This window comes from Papio anubis, chromosome 5 (genome assembly GCF_008728515.1).
Source record: "Papio anubis isolate 15944 chromosome 5, Panubis1.0, whole genome shotgun sequence".
Taxonomy (NCBI): Eukaryota; Metazoa; Chordata; class Mammalia; order Primates; family Cercopithecidae; genus Papio; species Papio anubis.
In genome coordinates, this window is record NC_044980.1 from 59,562,621 (window position 1) to 59,578,298 (window position 15,678).

A 15,678-nucleotide genomic window follows, 5' to 3' on the forward strand; every position below is an offset into this window, starting at 1 on the left:
TATTAGGTTATGCACCCAAATCTCAGTGGCTTAAAACAGCTAATGTTTGTTTTCTTGCTCTGGCTACATCCCAGTGGGCAGCTGTGGATCTGCTCCACGTCATCTTCTAGGCCTGGGATGAGGGAACAGCTCCTCTCTGAAATGTGCTACTCTCATGGCAGAAGGAAAGGAGTGCCGAAGGAATCATATGCTGGCTCTTAAAGTGTCTGCTTAGAATTGGCATATGCTACTTTATTTCACTGGCCAAAGCAAGTGATATAGTTAAGCCTGATGTCAATAAGATGAAGTATAAACCTTTCATAGGGAGGAGCAATGAACTGTTGGAAAAGATAATGCAATCAACTGCAGTCTCTATGATTTAAACAGAAATTGCTGTCAACAACTGTGACTATGTAATAAATTTAATCATCATATTCCTGGCAGCCCGAAGGAAGAAAACAGCAAATATAATAAAAATTATATAATTACCATTACCTGAATTTTAGAAAGAACTATATATCAATTCCTAGTTAATTCAGACTTCTAGAAGTACAAAATTCTAAAGGAAATTTTATCTTATCAGTCTTTACACCCAAGGGTGGAGAAGAATACAATGGATATCTTTCATAATTTCACAGATGAAAAACACTTCATATACATACAACATTAAATTGTAACTTTCTTATTAGATATCTTAAGAATCCTTTGGTTATAAGGAATAGAAACCCACTCAAATTAGCTCAAGTAAAGGAATTTCTGTATGAAGGAATAGGGGAGTTGTACAGAATCCAGATAAAAGAATTGCATACAGTCTTTTCAAGAAAGCAAGTTGTCAGGAAGTTACATTTTCTCTCTTCTTTTGCAGCTTTTCTGTTATACTTTTCCTTTATTCATTTGTTCCATTATCCCCTACATACCTGTTTTCTCCATAGAACTTTAGTCTGCTACTTCTTGCACTTCAGTTCTTCAGAAGTAAATTGACTGGATTTCTGTGTCCAAAATCTGAATGTTTGGGAGAGAGAATCTTATTGGCATGGCCCAGATCAGGTGTCCGCTCAATTATGCCATTGATAGAGGAAATAGAAAGCCATGAAGTATGCACATGTGGCAAGGATGAGTAGCTCCTCCATCATCTATCCTTCCCTCTTACCAGAATGCCACTGTTTAACTGGAGTCATGGCTGCTTAGCTGAAACACATTCATCAGTCTCCTTTGTTGCTAAGTATGTTCGTATGACCAAATTTTGGCTAAAATGAACAGAAGGTGAAACAGAAGTGTGTCAGACATTCAGGCAGTCTTTTTTAAAGGAAGGAAGAAAGAAGCTAGTCCTCTTTCATACCTGCCTCTTCCTGTCAGCCTGGCACACAGATTTGATGACTTGAGCTAAGGAGGGTAGAATAGAGAGGTAGAAGGAGCATACGTCCTTGAAGACTTTGTGGAACCATTGTTACAGCTTGAAATGTCTACCTCTGGACATTTCCTATATGAGATAAAGTACCTTTCAGGTTGATTCAGCCACATTATTTGGAATTTCTGTTATGTGCAGTAAAACCCAAACTGATACAAGGCTGCTTTTTTTCAGACCTGTGAATAGGTCAGGTTCTCTAAGATGGGAATACAGTAGGGAGGAAATGAATGGCTTCATCAGTATTTCTAATAGTTTTTGTAGTTGATTTTCTTGTTTTTCCTGGAAGAGAGTCATACCACTTTGCAACAACCAGCATCTCTACCCCACTTCTCACTTTTGACTGATCACCTTGTATTTCATTAAGAAACAGAAGCAGTGAGAGAGGACTTGTTCCTTTTCCCACCACCAAATCTACCCATCTGCATCTGAATCTGTTTTCTTCTGGCAAAGGTAACCCCTTCACTCTGTGTCCTGGTCCTCATATCCTTTTACTTTCTTATGTTTTGGCCATGCTATTATCCACTCTACTCTTTTTGCTCACTTTGCACCAAGCATATTCTTCTCATACCAAGGTCACTCCTCTTTCAGGCCTCTGTACTTCTAGTTACCTCAGCATGAAACTTTCTTCTCTGAGTTATTCTTAGTAGCCATGCATTCTTTTTGTTCAGTCCCTTGCTCAAATATCATCTTAACAGAGAGGCCTTTTCAGACTATACTATTTAAAACAATTGCCTCTATTCTACCAGGGGTACTTATTCAAGTGACCTAAAGACGAATTTATAAAATTTGCTTGGCTTTCATAAAATACATTATGTTAGAATCTACTCCCTCTAAAACAACAACAACAAAAACCTCAGTAGGTTTAGTATGTAATTTAGAAATCATTTTTTTCTACAAAGTTTTACAACTTTTTAAGAACTAACCACCACTGTAGTGTTTATCAACATTAATCTTCTAAATGAGTGGATTTGTTTTATTTTGTTAGTTTTATTGAATCTTGGCCTTTATGTGTAATTATCTTATAACAGTAGACACAATATAAACCATTCAGTAATGACCTACTTTGAAGTCTCACAGAATTCATTATGATTATTTCCTAGCTTTTTGCTAGTTTTGATATGTTAGGGATATTTGATCTCTTCTCCCTCCTTACTCTTTATTATTTAGATATAGCTGTACCATGAGTCTCAGTTATTTAATTTATGTGTGTGCATTTATTTTGATTTAATTATGTTTTTAAATGCACCTATGTGAGTGTTAAACCTTCAGTAGGATTTCCATTTTTATTTTGAAGCCCATCAGTGCCTTGTTATATTTTTAAATGTAATTTCACATTTGATTTATTTTTTGTATACTCACATTTCCTTTACAGATCCTTAATACATGTTAATGCTTTTTCTAATTCCTAATTTTATGTTGTGAACTTAGCCTGCTTTTCATTTTAACATTTGTGGTGTTGATTTACCTACTTATTTACAGTTATCTTATTTTAAAAGTCTAAAAATTATATGATAATTGGTGGGTTTTTGCTCTTTCTGAAAAGTACTTTTCTTAAGGTCAAAGGCAGATGTTAATTGGCATATGAGTTCAAGTTGCTGAATCACTTCTTTTTAATCTGTATTTTCAGTTTGTTCTGGAAATTCATGAGATCAAAGGTATGTATGTACTCAATAGATAGGAAGTTAGATTTGTCCTTACTGTATATTTGATTTCCTTGATTCCATTGAAAAAAGAATGTTTTCTTAGCTTTGAAAGTTATATAATGACTTCCTGCCAATTTCTTCTTCCTTTTAGATAAGCATTTACTTTAGTTTTATTAGTCATTATAAATTAATAGAAAATTTCCGGATATGCTTTTTTGTTCACAATATTGACAGCAACTTGAAATATTTTAAAGACAGGCTTTGTTTAACAAAGTTAAAACGAAAGCCTTTGGCTTGGCTCCAAAGCATCCAGATAGATATTGTGTAGGCCTGGGACAAAGACTAGGGTGTTATGGGACCTTGTATTTTATATCCTGCTGCTGTTTGGAAAGAGTCAGTTTTGGGTGAAGTTTGTATGTACTTGTCTAGTCGCCTATAAAAAATGATATATGTAGCTGACCTGTGGAAATACATTTAGTGTGATAGAAGGTGAGGATATCTAATCCTGATGGTATTGGAGAATAGCCCAGAAATCAAAGACCAGGATAACATTGCAGAGTTATTCAACAGCCTTATTGTTTGGCTTTATGCTCTTTCTCAGGTAGGATTTCTTAGTATTTTAGTGAAGTTTTAAAAATTACATTTTGTTCCTTTTATTGTTTTAGCCTGTGCTGTGTAGTATAAAAATAATTATGGAGCAAAATGTGCTTGCCTTTTAGTAGCTATTTAAAGATCTTTGTTCCTAGGTTTTGTGGTCAATTAATTAGTAATAAAGATACACATGTTGCTTAGCTTTTTCCTATATGTTGGGAGCATAAGTGAATAAAGGCAAATAAAGTTAAAAAGCAAGTTAGGATCTAGATTATTTTGTCTTTTTAATGATAGGTTCAGATGTTTGCAGAAGACAATGGTCACTTGACTTTAAGGAGACAAAGTGAGAGGGTTCCTTTTGTTAGCCAAACTAGCTTTGTTTCTAAGTTGTGTCAGTGAACTGTAATAATTTTCAGTGGGAAAAAAGGGACATCATACTGGACTTAATAATACCTGGGTGATGAAGTAATATGTACAAGAAATCCCTCTGACACATATTTACCTATGTAAGAAACCTTTGCGTATACCCCCGAACCTAAAATAAAAAAGGGGTGGCTGATATGGTTTGGCTATGTCCCCACCCAAATCTCCTCTTGAATTGTAGCTCCCATAATTCCCACATGTTGTAGGAGGGACCTAATGGGAGGTAATTAATCATGAGGCTGGGTCTTTCCTCACGCTGTTCTCATGATAGTAAGCTTCACAAGATCTGATGGATTTTTTTTTCTTGTTTTGTTTTTGTTGTTTTGGTTTTTTTTTTGAGACAGAGTCTCGCTCTGTCGCCCACGCTGGCGTGCAATGGCGCAATCTCAGCTCACTGCAAGCTCCACCTCCCGGGTTCACACAATTCTCCTGCCTCAGTCTCCCGAGTAGCTGGGACTACAGGCGCTCACCATGCCCAGCTAACTTTTTGTGTTTTTAGTAGAGACAGGGTTTCACCGTGTTAGCCAGGATGGTCTCAATCTCCTGATTTCGTTTTTCGCTCACCTCAGCTTCCCAAAGTGTTGGGATTACAGACGTGAGCCACCATGCCCGGCCTCTGATGGTTTTATAAAGGGGAGGTCCCCTGCACATGCTCTCTTTGCCTGTCACCATGTAAGATGTGACTTTGCTCTCCCTTTTTCTTCTGCCATGATTGTGAGGCCTCCCCAGCCATGTGGAACTGAGTCAGTTAAACCTCTTTCCTTTACCCAGTCTTGGTTATATCTTTATTAGCAGCATGAGAATGGACTAATACAGGGACAAAACACCTATTATAGTACTTAAGCATGGGGTGCAACACAAATTGACAACTTAGGACTCTTGCCTTTAGAAAGGAATTACAACCTAAGAATGGTTAAATTGTAGCATCACTGCTTTCAGTCTTTGGTATTATGGTCATAGTAAGGGAGGATGTTTGAATTACCTTAATTCATGTAGTTTAAGGTCATTCAGAGCTTTTTGCTATTCATACATATAAAAACCCCTAGTAAATACTTTTCATAAAACTGATAGTGTTATTCCAACAAAGAAACATATGAGAAATTTCTCAGTTTATTTTTTCAAAAGTTTTAACTAATATTTTAAGAGTGTTTGAAAGCTGATACTGTGTATTTATTTGAACTGTTCTTTTTTTTAAATACTGTAACTGCTCAAGATTACTTTAGATGAACACCTGGCACCTAAACCAGATATACACAAAATGGAAACAAACAAAACCTTACAAAGCTGTAAATCTGACATGGAAATATACTATACCAAAGGGCACACTTCATCTGGGCTCTTTAAGGTGAAACAACTCCCAATTTTCAGCTGGAGCAGTGACCTGGCCTTAGTATATTGTGTCATTGTACAACAGTTTTTATCTGCTTCATATCACTCAAGTTCTGTTTAACTTTTTGTTGTTGTTGTTGTTGTTATATTTTCATTCTAATTTTTAGAACAAAAATAAATCCTTTTACAGAGTATGATACCTTGAACTAGAAGAGCCACTTAAGTATATGTTAACCAAAATCTAGAGTATGACATACCTATTAAATCTTAAAGAAGGAAAAAAAAAGATGGTTGAAAGAGAGAGAGAGAGATCAGTGGGACAGAATACAGAGTCCGCAAGCAGACTTACACAAATAAAGTCATCTGATTTTTTTTGACAAAAGTACAAAGTTAATTTGATTGAAAAATGATAGTCCTTTCAACAAGTGGTACTGGAATAATTGGAGGTCTATGTGCAAATAAATAAATCTTAATACATACCTTACACTTTATATAAAAATTTACTCAAAATGGATCATAGACCAAAACGTAAAACTATTACACTTCCACAAGAAAAAGTAAGAGAAAATCTGTATGAACTTGGGTTTGACAGTGAGTTTTTTAAACACAAAAGCATGATCTGTGAACAAAAATGACGAAGTAGACTTTATCAAAAAAAAAAAAAAAAAACCTTTGGCTCTGTAATAGATGCTTTTAAGGAGATTAAAAAACAAGCCACAGACTGGGAAAACAATATTTGCAAACCATCTATCTGATAAAAGACTTGTATCCAGAATATATAAAGAACTCTTAAAATTCAACAATAAGAAAACAAAGCAATTTTTTTTTTTTGAGACAGTCTTGCTCTGTCGCCAGGCTGGAGTACAGTGGAGCAATCTTGACTCACTGCAACCTCCAACTCCCTGGTTCAAGTGATTCTCCTGCCTCAGCCTCCCGAGTACTTGGGATTACAGGCACGTGCCACCATGCCCAGCTAATTTTTGTACTTTTAGTAGAGACAGGGTTTCACCATGTTGCCCAGGATGGTCTCAATCTCCTAACCTCATGATCCACCTGCCTCGGCCTCCCAAAGTGCTGGGATTACAGGCGTAAGCCACCATACCCGGCCAACAAAGCAATTTTTTAAATGGTCACAAGATCTTAACAGATATTTCCCCAAAGATAATAGATGAGGCAAATAAATGTGAAAATATGTTAATACCCTTGCTGGGGTAGACTATTAAGCAAAAAAGGATTTAACATTTTCTGTGTATTGTTACTTCACACTTCAGCATGTAGTGAATAAGGAACTAGAAGAAAAGAAAGTTTAAAGCACATTTGCTTTTAAAACTTACCTGTTTTAATCTTCTACTGCAGGGAACATAGAGCTTACATTCTAATTCTGACCCTTAGTTTTTTGTTTTGCAGAAAATCCAGAAGCTGCTCACTTTACCATAGGATCAGAGTGGTATTGCAAAAAGAGTAGGGAAAGAATGGTGAAATTAGAGAGCTTTTCCACCTTTCCCTAATTGTGTTTTTAAAAGTTTAACTTATTCAGGATTACTCTCCCAGAACTCAACAATCTAGGATTTAAACACAGATATCCTTGACTTAACTGCCATATTATACCTCCCTTGAGATGAGGGTTAAGGAACGGGATATTAGAATGGTTTACCAAGGATACAGAAAGTAGGTGCAAGGAGATAGGTGAGAGTTTGATATCCTGATATCTGCAGGAACTTTTGTACACGTGGTTGCCTGTCTGCAGGAATTGGTAGAAAGTGTTAGAGAAATAGACTGGGGCCAGGTCATGACGGGCCTTGTATGGTATATTTGGAAACTGGGCTCTGTCCTTTAGATGGTAGAAAACAATACAAAGATTTAAAATTGGAAAGTGACATGTTTAGGGTTTGTTTTTGAGAGATCACCATTGTATAATAATAATATGGAAAATTAACTGGGAGGAGCCAAGGTTAGAGATTGAGGAGACAGACACGACATGATGAAAACCTTAAGGCAGTGTTCAGTTTGATAGGTAATTTACATCCATCAAATAGCTTTTCAGACATCTGCAACATCCAAGTGGCATATAGAAAGATAAAGATACTACCCTTCCCCACCAAAAAAGCTCTCAGCTGAGCCAGATAGTTAGCTGTCTGTATACAATGAAATCTATATAAAACACAAGATTAGAGAAAGTACAGTAGCTTCATGGAACACGGAGAGATTAATTTTGAATTTATGGATTAGGAAGTCTGCATGTATGCAAGTAGCATTAATTTTAGGCCTTGAAGAAGGGGCAGAGTTTGAATAAGAGGAAATGGGTGGGGAAGGGAATTTCCAGAAGAGGAAACTGAGAAAAGTACAGGGTGTATTTGAGGAATAATCCATTGTGACCAGAGGAGAGAATATAGTTGGAAATAAAGCTGGAAAAGATAGGTTGGAACCAGATAATGATTTACCTTCCTGGATAATAAACTGTAAATATAACTCATTTTGCTTTGTTTGTGTGTTAATTCAAGTGTACAGATAAACATATTAATAGATTATTTTTTTTAACACTAGAGTAAATCAATTTGAAGGATTCAAGGCTGGATTAATATTGAATTTCTGCATTTTTGGAAAAGAGTAATATGAGTAGGAAGGTTTGGTAAGATTACTATATTAGATTATTATTTCACTTTTTATAATTTGAAAATGAATATCAAATCACTACAGTAAATGAGGTAGTGATTTAGTGAGAAGAATGAGTTTACATAGGAGCATGATGAAAACAAATTTTATTTCTAGCACTAGTCTACAATTTATTTGAATAACAAATGTTACTCAAATTTAATGACAACTGTGATCTATGAAGATTTAGGTTCTGATGCCAACATTGTTTGCTAGAAATGAGATCTGAGTAAATCAACTTTTCTGAATCTCCTGCTTCCTCATCAGTAAAATGCAATCCATACCTGCTCTTCCTATTTCAGTAGTGTTTTGATAAGGTCAGATGAAATATGTACATGAGACTACTTTTAAAACATGATGCCATTGATGGCCTGTGATTATAAAGTTTAAAGTACCATTGATACCACACAATCCACTTCTGTTATTTAACAACCATGGAGCAGCTCACTGTCTGATACTCTCTTCCAACCATGGCATATTTCAAAGTAAAATTAAAAATTAATTTGTTAGGTAATTGACAGCAGTTATTAAGCCTATATGGCAACCAGATTAGTATTTTTTAAGCGACTGTATTTAAAGGGTGTAGTTCCAATGAAGTAGAATTGATGAAGCCAGTCTATGGGGATAGGGAGACAAGACAAGCCTGCCTACAAAATTAGTAGCTGTTATCCTTCATAAGCATCCTGGTTCTCCCACCTCCTACATCCCTCTGTTGGATACAGAGAATGACTTGGCATCAGATGCAGTTACTGCCTAACTCATGCTCTGTAAAACATGAGCACATGAAATTAAGAAAGTAATACATTAAAAAGTACCAAATGGTATAAACAGACTGAGCACTCTAAATACATAGGAAATCTCTGTAAAATGTTAAGTCAAGTGAGGTTAAATAGAATTTTCCTGAAGGTGCGTTTTAAGGCGGGTTTATGCTTTCAACCAGTCAGAACTCAAACTGCAGTAAGTAGGATATAAGAGTAAATTTGCTAGTGAAAGGAATGGTCTCTTTTCAATTAGCAATAATCGCACCTCGGCTAAACCTCATTGGCTATGATACTGCCACTGCTCAAAGCTAGGAATGGTCTCTTTTAAGATAATGTTTGCTAACTGTATTTTATTAAAATTGTTAATTATTTTTATTTCTTTTGTTTAATTTTGAATGTTTATAAAAATGAAAGCATTATACTTGAGAACATCCTTTATAATAAAAACTTTATGACAACCTCATAGAACAAAAATAACCTGTCTACCAATATGATTATGGATATGTTCACTGAGGGAAACAAATTTAAAAGATAAAGTTCTAACTTTAGCTAGCTAGTGTATGCAAGTGTTTTATTTTAGAAACATAAATGTCCTTGCTGAAAACCCAATGACATTTATTGCTTATGAAAATATCTTGCTTTATTTTTTCCATCTATGTGTTTTTTAAATATAGCACTTACAAAAACACTTCAAATCTTACTAAAGAAAACAAACATAAAATATCAATCTTTAAAAGAAATATAACTCTTTAAAAGAAAGCATTGGTAATAAAGTCTTCCTCTTTTAATATTGTTGTTTTACTAGAGTATTTACAATATTAGAACTTTTTTATGCCAAGAGTTTTAAGATATAGCTTAAGAGTTTTAAGATATTGTTTTAAAAGATTTTTTTCTGTATGTGATTCATTTATGAATGGAATATTTTTATGGACTAACATTACTTGATTTTCTGCATTCAGCAAGATGGTGAATGATTAGTAAGTGGACTACTAAAGTTGGTTGTGCAGATTGTGACCTGAAAAGGGAAGCTTAGTTATAGAATGTGAGTATGGGCTGAAGTCTAGCTGGGGCTCTACTCACCAAGCCTTCTGCACTGGTATGAGGCTATGTCAGTCCTAAGGGTACCTTCTTCTAATGCTTCAGTCTAGAAAAGTTTTGTGGGTTTTTTGTTTTTTGCTTTTTCCTCTAGAAGGCACCCCCCAGAGGAAGTGTTCTTTTTCTTTTCTTTTCTTCTCTTTTCTTTTCTTTTCTTTTCTTTTCAGGTGGAGTCTTGCTCTGTCACCCAGGCTGGAGTGCAGTGGTGTGACCTTGACTCACTGCAACCTCTGCCTCCTGGGTTCAAGAGATTCTCCTGCCTCAATCTCCTGAATAGCTGGGACTACAGGCGCGCACCACTACGCCTGGCTAATTTTTAGTAGAGGCGGGGTTTCACCGCGTTAGCCAGGATGGTCTCCATCTCCTGACCTCCTGATCCGCCCGCCTCGGCCTCCCAAAGTGTTGGGATTACAGGCGTGAGCCACCGCGCCCGGCCAGGAAGTGTTCTTTTCTAATTCACAAAAAGGTGCCTCTCATGGTAGCCTGTGGATACATTTAAGAAGTAAAAGAAAATGAGCAAGTTGGTATAATGGCATGTTTTCCCAACAGCTACAGCACAGTAAATCAGGTGTGTCAAATTTTTAGTAACGTATAAGGCAACTTGGAGACTGTATGTTGCAATGGAAAGAGCTCTGGGAGGGAGTTTGGAAACCATGCTTATAGTTTTGCATATCTCTTCCCCAACTATTTGACATTCGGTGTTCTTTTCTTAAAAATTAAAGAATTGAACTACCTGCTACCTTTAAGGGTGCAAATAGGTCTCAACTTCTGTGAAAGTTATATCTGGAACATGGTAAGCAGGGAGAGGTTGGAACTAAGAATTTAACAAATTGGCAAGTTTCCTATGTTATTAAAAGTCCTTGAGATATATATTTACATGATCTGTATTAGTATGCCTTGAAATCATGTAGGTCTCCAGCTTCCTTTTTTCTACTTATTTAATTTGCTCCTTCTGCTCTTCCCCTGTTTCTTCTTGTCTGTTTTGGGGTTTTGTTTTTTAGCTTTTAAAGATGGAAGTTTAGATGATTGCTTCTGAACCCCTCTTCTTTTCTGATGTATGCATTTAAAACTTGAAATTTCCCTCTCAGCACTGCTTTGTCTGCATCTCACCAATTTTGATATGTTGTTTGGATGGTTGGTTTTGTAAGTCAGCTTGGCTGGGCAATTTCTAGTTATTCCATCAAACACTAATCTAGGTTTTGATATGATGTTATATTGTAGTTGTGATTAACATCTCTAATCACTGACTTTAGGTAAAGCAGATTATCACAGATAATCTGGGGACGTGGTTCAATCATTTGAAAGTCCAAAGAGCAGAGCTCAGACTTCCCTGAAAACGAAGAAATTTCATCTGTGAATAGTAGCTTCAGTTCATGCCCAAAAGTTCCAGCATGCCCTTCCTGATGGCTTGCTTGCTCTACAGATTTCAGATCTGCCTAGACAGCTCCCACAATTGTATAAGCTAATTCTTTGTAATCTATCTATCTATCTATCTATCTATCTATCTATCTTATTATCTATTTATCTGTCTTCTGCTGATTCTGTTTCTCTGGTTGAACCTGGACTGATAAAATTGGGTTCCCATTTTCATTCAGCTCAAAATCTTTCCTAATTTCCCTTGTGACATTTTCTTTGACCTGTGGGTTATATAGAAGTGTGCTGTTTAATTTCCAAATATTTGGGAATTTCTCAAATTTTTTTTGTTACTGATGTCTACGTTAATTTCATTGTGGTCAGAGGACATATTCTGTATGATTTCAGTTGTTTGACATTTATTGAGACTTGTTTTTTGTCCCAGCCTATAGTGAATGTTGGTATATGTTCCATGTGCACTTGAAAAGAATGTGTATTCTGCTGTGGTTGTTTGGAATGTCCTATAAATGCCCCCAATATTTTTGATGGCACTTTATACTTGCATGTTAATATTTAGATTGTACTTAGAAACTTGCAAATTTCCTTGATCAATCAGTTTTTTTGACAGGATGGCATTCTTGATAAACTAAAGGACAAGCAGTAAGTTCCAACTTTATAGTTCACTAATTATTTTGGTTAATAAGTTAGTAGTAATTTTTAACTTTGTTTTTTTTTTTTTCTTTTTGCTAAGATCACAGTATAATACAACTGTTAGTTTCATGTCTTCTGCTTTCAGTTTTATCCTGTATAATACTTAGAAATTTTAGTTTCCTTTTCATTATCCAAGATAAATTTTTAGTTGGTAAATTTTCTTGGACATGTCCTCCTTAATTTTCTTCAGAGCATTGTGCGTGTATGTGTGTGGCAATTTTGTTGTCTCATCCTAAGAAAAGAAAAAGTAAATGGAAATGAAAAAGCAAATCAGCATATTCTTCTCTGGAACAATTTTTTCCCACTTTTAAGCAAACGGTAGTAACCTAGGTTAAAATTGCCTTTTGAATTTTCAATGTGATTTTCTTTTAAGCAAGCACATTGAAAGAAAATAGAAAGTTAACATAGCAGGGCTTCGCATCCTTTCCTTAGAAGATTCCCCCAATCCTCTCAATAATATACTTGATATTTGTATTTAATTTACAATTCATTTAACAAAAAATTGTAAATTTCTCTAATAAGTAGGAAATTGGAGTAGATAATCTGTTTAAATTTCAATGAATTGGGAATATTATTCACATTTAAGATTTGGAAGGTACCTAGAACCATCTGACCCAGTATCTTAGCTAGCCTCAGAACTCGTCTTACAGGAATTTATTGCATGTCATAAGCTTTTATACCATGTTTGTGTGAGTTTTATTTTTCCATGTTGTTCCTTTTCCCATTACCATTAGCAATTGAAACTTGACTGTAAAAAAAGAACTTGTTTGTAGGAATCAGGAATACAATGTTTTTATAGAGGAAAGAGTATTGCTTTGGAGTTAAACACATCCAAGTTGGAATACCAGCTGTACCACTTTTTAACTTAGTATCTTTGCCTGACTTATTTAATCTCTTTGATCCTCAGTTTCCATATTTAAAAACAGAAGTAAAAATAGCTATTTTACCAGATTGTTGTAATGCTAATATGAATTAGTAGGCATTTAATAAATTATAGCTATTTAAATTATATCATATTCTCTTTTTCTATTTTCAAAATACTACATACTTATTAAGGACACAATAGTCCACCTTTATCCATGGTTTTGCTTTCCATAGTTTTGGTTGCCCACAGTCCAAAAATATTAAATGGAAAATTCCAGAAATATATAATTCATAAGTTTTAAATTGCATGCCATTCTGAGTAGTGTGATGAAATCTTACACCATCCTGTTTTGTGCTGCCCAAGATATGAATCATTCCTTTGTGCAATGTATCCGCACTCTATATGCTAGCTGCCTGGTAGTCACTTAGTAGCCATCTTGGTATCAAATTGAAAAACGTAGTATATATGGGGTTTCATACTATGCAGGTTTCCACAGTTTTATCCACCCGGAGTCTTGGAATGTATCCCTCTTGGATAAGGCAGGAGGACTATGTATTCTCTAATAATTTTCAGAATTTTTCAGGTGAGTCTTTCTGAATCCTGTTCATTTTACTATGTGACATTTTTAATTTAAGAAAAATGTATTAGACATTTTTAAAGTAGCTAGCATGAGTCATTTGTACTACCATTGTTTTCCTATTAAGTAACACTTAATCCTCTGTCCCACTTAATCTTCCTGTGCCAAATGTTTACAGCACCTAAATAGAATTATGGAAGTTTACAGTTGAAAGAACCATATTAACTATCTCCCAGTGTCTTAGTCCATTTGGGCTCCTATAACAAAATACCATAGTCCAGCTGGCTTATAAATAACTGAATTTTTTTTTCTCACAGTTCTGGAGGCTGGGTAGTCCAAGATTCAGGCACTGGCAGATTTGATGTCTAATGAGTGCTCGCTTCCCTGTTCATAGGCAGCTGCCTTTTGCTGCATCCTCAAATGGCAGAAGGGGCTTGGGACCTCTCTTGGGCCTCTTTTATAAGTATGATTAGTGCCCTTATAAAAGAGCCCAAAAGAGGTTATAAACATTCAGAACATAGTACCCAGTTTCCTTATTTTACAAATAAAGCTTTTATGAATAGAAGATAAGTGACTTGTTCAAGATTATTTTGTTACTGAAAACCTAGGTCGTTTGAGTCTGAATGTAAATCTGGCTTAGTTTTACCTGTACTATCCTCTGAAAGCTCCCAGGCCACTCACCAATTTACAACAACACATCAAATTCAGAGACAGTTACTAAATTCACATTATTTCCCCCTACCCATAAAATAGTTAATCAAAAGAGTACATGCAAGCAAAAGGGCAGGAAGCCACCTAGAGAAGCTGATCACAGCCATCTGTGGTATGTGGTATATGGTAAATATTCACCCATTTATTTAATGGAATGAGTGAATGTTCAATCTGTGATCATGCAAATGATAATATCAATGTGCAAAATGAAAATGTGATTTTTAATATTTCTGTATTTTATTTGAAACAGATTGTATTATAACAGGATACTTAGATTGCTAATGTCATTTCTTATAAAATGATTTTTCATGATTTGAATGTTCTAAAAACAAGCCTCACTCGTACACTTTATGACTCATGTGTTTTATTCTTTTTCATATGAGATTGTTTGTTAGGTCCAGGAAATTCAGTCAATTTCCAATTTTAGAATTAATGGCTTAATGTCAGTACTGACTCAACTTACGAATGGATCATGTTTGTAATTTTATTTGTATGTTATTTAGAATTTAAGTAAAATTTTCCTCCAGAAACAGGCTATAATTGATATTAATTTTTCCCCAATTTGAAAAATTTAATTTGGGATCTATTAGAACTCTACCAGGAAAAAAATAGGTATTGAGAAAGAAATATATAACTTATATTTGTATACATATACAAATGTATGTGTGCATGTGTGTGTATATGTGTAAAATACATGGAATACCATTAGAACTACACAGAAGACCTCCTATACTTAATTGCTGAATATATGCTGACAATAACTTCAATGGCAAGTATGAGGAAGGAAAATCATTTTAATACGTTTATTCCCTTTTTTTTTTTTCTACTATACTTTAAGTTCTGGGGTACATAGGTATACATGTGCCATAGTGGTTTGCTGCACCCATCAACCCATCACCTACATTAGGTATTTCTTCTAATGCTATCCCTCACCTAGCCTCCCACCCCCTGACAGGTCCCATTGTGTGATGTTCCTCTCCCTGTGTCCATGTGTTATCATTGTTCAACTCCCACTTATAAGTGAGAACATGCGATGTTTGTTCTTCTGTTTTTGTGTTAGTTTGCTGAGAATGATGGTTTCCAACTTCATCCATGTCCCTGCAAAGGACATTAACTCATCCTTTTTTATGGCTGCATAGTATTCCGTGGTGTATATGTGCCACATTTTCTTAATCCAGTCTATCATTGATGGACATTTGGGTTTGTTCCAAGTCTTTGCTATACATTTAGTGAGCATCTGATGTGTGATTAGGGCACATTTAAAAATGCTATGTCTCAGCTGGTTCTTCAAGGCTTTGAATATGTTGTTTATTATATTATGTTATGCTTATATCAGTAATTCCCTTACATTACAAATATGGTTTATTTTTTAGCCACACATTTGATTTTGTATACTTCAGACATTCAGGAGTGCTCAAACAGGTTTACTACTCATCAGACCTCTGATAGTTTTCTAGCTTATTATTTCTATTTTCTGCTAAGTGAAGATGCTAGTTTTTAAAATGTTGAATGACAATTTCTTGAATTAATAGAATTATAATTGCTAAGATAATTTTCATGTTTGCCGGTTAATACATTTT

At 35.1% G+C, this 15,678-nt stretch overlaps 1 protein-coding gene and 1 pseudogene across 3 annotated transcripts in view; one reads left to right on the top strand and one right to left on the bottom strand.

The window, feature by feature from the left end:
* Positions 1–15,678, top strand: part of CWC27 (CWC27 spliceosome associated cyclophilin) — a 256,232-nt gene that overhangs the window by 47,166 nt on the left and 193,388 nt on the right. The gene's annotated exons all lie outside the window — the stretch shown is intronic.
* Positions 8,971–9,096, bottom strand: LOC116275203 (annotated as a pseudogene).